A 4,027-nucleotide genomic window follows, 5' to 3' on the forward strand; every position below is an offset into this window, starting at 1 on the left:
TAGCTTAACTATGACACATGATATGATTATACTCCTATAACCCAAACCAATATTGCCATTCATTCTTGATTTCTTTTTTCTTTTCTTTTCTTTTCTTTTTTCTGTTCTTTTGTCTTTCTTTCTTTCTTTCTTTCCTTCTTTCTTTCTTTCTTTCTTTCTTTCCATTTAAGACAGGGAATACTTCATTCAAACTCATCAGAGAAATGGACAGCTTGGGTCTATAATAAAGCATTGTATTTTAAAATATAGGCCAGTAATTGTATGTGAGAGTATATACTGCTACATACAAATTAACTGATCAGAGCACACTTTTCAATGTTTAAAACAGACTAAGCTTCCCTGTAAAAGCAGCACCTATGTGACTTTTTAAACTTGTTCTTTTTCCTCTCCTTCAACACAATCCATACCAACCACCTCATAATCCTTCTCAAGGGCAGCCATGTCCTCACAGGCCTTGGGAAACTCTCCTTCCTTCATACCCTCATCCACATACCAGTGAACAAAGGCACACTTGTCATACATCAGGTCATACGTGTGGTTCAGGCAGACCCAGGCCTCAGCAATGCTGCTCAGCATGCACACATCCTGCTGTAGTTTGGCCAGGTCTCTACCAGGTACCACAGTGGGAAACTGGTAATTAATGCCAACATTGGGGCCAATGGGGCATCAGTCCACAAACTGGGTGGTACACTTGGTCTTGATGGTGGCAATGGCAGCATTAGCATCTTTGGGGAACCATGTTGCCATGGTACAACAGGCAATAAGCCATGTGTTTACCATGGCGAAGGTCACATTTCACCATCTGGCTGGCTGGCTCAAAGGATTCATTGGTGATCTCTGCTATAGAAAGCTGTTTGTGGTGGGCTTTCTCAGCAGAGATGACAGGAGCATATGTGGCCAGAGAGAAGTAGATGTGGGGATAGGGCACCAGATGCATCTGGAATTCTGTCAGACCGACATTCAGGGTTCCATCAAATCTGAGGGAAGCAGTGATGGAGGACACAATTTAATCTATCAACCTATATAGGCTACTGTAGGTTGGGTGTTCAATATCAAGGCTCCTACAACAGATGTCATAGATGGCCTCACTGTCTACCCTGAAGGTACAATCAGAGTGCTCCAGGTTGTTGTGGACAGTGAGGATGGAATTGTACGGCTCAGCTACAGCTGTGGAAACCTGTGGGGCTGGAAAATTGGAGAACTCTAGCTTGGACTTCTTGCCATAATCCACAGAGATGATTCATCAGCAGAGGAACTAGTTCCCCCTCCAAAGCTGGGGAAAACCAAGAAGCCCATGTAGATCTGTGTACTGGTTGGCCAATTTCTGAAATCGGTCCAAGACAAGGTCAGTAATCTCCTCGTCAATGTTGTGGTGCCCTTGGGCATAGTTATTGGTGGCATCTCCTTGCCTGTGATGAGCTGCTCAGGGTGGAAGAGCTGGCTATTGGTGCCAGTGCGAACTTCATCAATGACTGTGGATTCCAGGTCTACCAACACTGCCCTGGGCACATGCTTGCCAGCACCTGTCTCACTGAAGAGCTCTTGATGTTGAAGGAGTCATCTCCTCCTCCAGTGGTCTTGTTACTTGGCATCTGATCACTGGGCTGGATGCCGTGTTCCAGGCAATAGACCTCCTAGCAGTCCCTATCAATCTGGACACCAGCCTGGCCAACATGGATGGAGATGCATTCATGCATGGTTGCTGCTTTGCAGCTGCCAAGCAGATGGCAGAGAGGAAGAGAAGTTGTTGCTTGTTAGAGCATGACACTTAGGCAGTTGATGTTAGAGAAACTCCAAACTAACATTCTTTTACCTGCAGAGAAGATAAAATACACAATAGGAGTGTGGCTAAAATCACATATACCTGCCTCAATTACTAGAAAAGCAATTTAAAGCATTTTCCACATGGCTGGTATCTACTGGATATTAGTGCCTTAATAGCCATCATTTATAGAGCATAGTTGTATGCTTGTACGTCTACTTTCTCATTTAATTCTTACATAAAGTGAACAGTTTCACAATTGATAGGTGATGGAGGCCGGGTTTGAACCCAGGCAGTTTGGCTCTGGAGTGTATATTCTTAACCAATCTATACTATTGCCTCTCAAAAGTCTTGCTTGTTCATTTTGTTTGTTTTTCAAAAGTCTAAAAAGACAACAGGTTTTGCAAGATTATTTAGGATGAAAAAACATAGGTGAAGAATAAAAAAATAGCCCATAAATTTTTTATGTGGCTTTTTGAATGGGATAATTATTGTCTTATGTGGCAGTTTCAAATAATTATTTGATGTTATTATTTTATGTGTTTTTTTCAAATTGCTAATGTGGTTCTTCTAGCTTGGGTAGAGAAGAGTATTTGTGGAAGAAATATTTATGAAACATTTTCATAAATAGTACTTGGAAGATTCTTTTTCCCATTTAAGACCATTCTGGGGACATCTCTGTAAGGAGCAGAAGAGGGCCCTAGGAGGCCATATTCACTTTAATTATAGCCATTGTCTATGCCACAGTTCTCAAACTTTCTGTCACCCGAAGCAACTGTTTAAAACACCTTTTTCTGGGCCTCACCCCAAAGTTTCTGACCTACTCAGGTCTAAATCAGTTTTCATTTGCATTTCCTACCAGTGTCTCCTTGATGCTGTTGCTGCTGGTTCAGGGACCACATTTTAAAAACTAAAGGTCTCTGCCTTTCTCGTGTCTTTTTTATGCTTACAAAGGTTGTGAGTTGCCCTATCAGTCTCCCCTCACAGCCTGGTCCTAGCAGTAGTTTGATCCACTGAACTTAGCCACACAATGGGTCAACTCAACCCTCACTTCACAGCTAGGGCACCAGCAGGCAGACTGACTGCCCATCGGGGCAGCATCCCAGAGACCTGTATTTACCTGCCCTCCACCCAGTGGGATAAGGAAATTCAGGCCCAACAAATTGGGCTCTCCCACCCCCAACAAAAGGAACCCACAAAACTGGGCAGCCAAGGGAGGTACTCTGTCTCCACAGATGACACCAGCAAGGATTGATCCGGAGCTCCAATGGCAACAGAAGAATGAAGGAGACCAGAACAGCATTGCAAGGGCTCTGAAAACCTGTCAGTGAAACTAAGCCCCACAAAAGTGAACCAGAGTTCACCTACTAAATCTAAAAGGGCAAATATCAGCTAAAAAAGAAGATTTAAGTACAATTAAGAGTCTCCTAATAATCAAAATATCCAGCATAAAATAGAAAATCATCTATTCTACCAAAGACCAGGAAAACCATGAGAAAAACAATAAGAAAATAAGAAAAACATGAATGAGAAATGTAATAAATAGACACTAATATTAATTTGAATCAAATGGTGACCCTATCTAACAAGACCTAAGGCAATTGTCATAAAACACAGGACACAAGAGCAACACATAAGGTCACTATATGTATGCATATATATACTACTGATAAACAAGTGAAAACCAAAGTTTAAAAATACCACCCAAGAATTTCTCCACAGAGAATGAAGTATATAGGTATAAATGTAACAAATCATATACAGAATTTATGTAATGAAATTTATAAGGTGATGAAATCAATCAAAAAGAACCTTAAGTATTTGAGAGATACAGCATATTTTCGATTAGAAGACTGAATATAGTAAAAATATCATTTCTTCCAAAATTTATCTATAGGCTTGATACGATTTCTATCAAAGTTTCAGAAAGTGTTTTTTGTTTTTTATTTTTTTTTTTGGTAGACAGATAAATTTTCTAAAACTTATATGGAAAGGTAGAGTCCATTAAATAGCCAAAATAACTTTGAAAAAGTAGAAGGAATAATCACTTCTCCTAATGTTAAAGCTTCTAATATAGCTTTAGTAGTCACGCCAGTGATATACTGGAGGAGGGGTAGGAAGAGGGGTAGACCTATAGATCAGTGAAACAGAAGAGAGAATACAGAAATATACCCAAACAAAGATGGCCACTTAATTTTGACAAAGGAGGTTAAGTCAATACATAGTGTTGGAGCCACTGGACGTCCATTGTCCAAAAAAAAAAAA

The 4,027-nt window shown here is 40.5% G+C and overlaps 1 pseudogene; it reads right to left on the reverse strand.

Moving 5' to 3' along the window:
* Positions 1-364: 364 nt before the first annotated feature.
* On the reverse strand, positions 365-1,697 carry LOC125921355 (tubulin alpha-1A chain-like; annotated as a pseudogene).
* Between the last annotated feature and the right edge of the window lie 2,330 nt (positions 1,698-4,027).

The sequence above is a fragment of the Panthera uncia genome, chromosome C2, assembly GCF_023721935.1.
Source record: "Panthera uncia isolate 11264 chromosome C2, Puncia_PCG_1.0, whole genome shotgun sequence".
Lineage (NCBI taxonomy): Eukaryota > Metazoa > Chordata > Mammalia > Carnivora > Felidae > Panthera > Panthera uncia.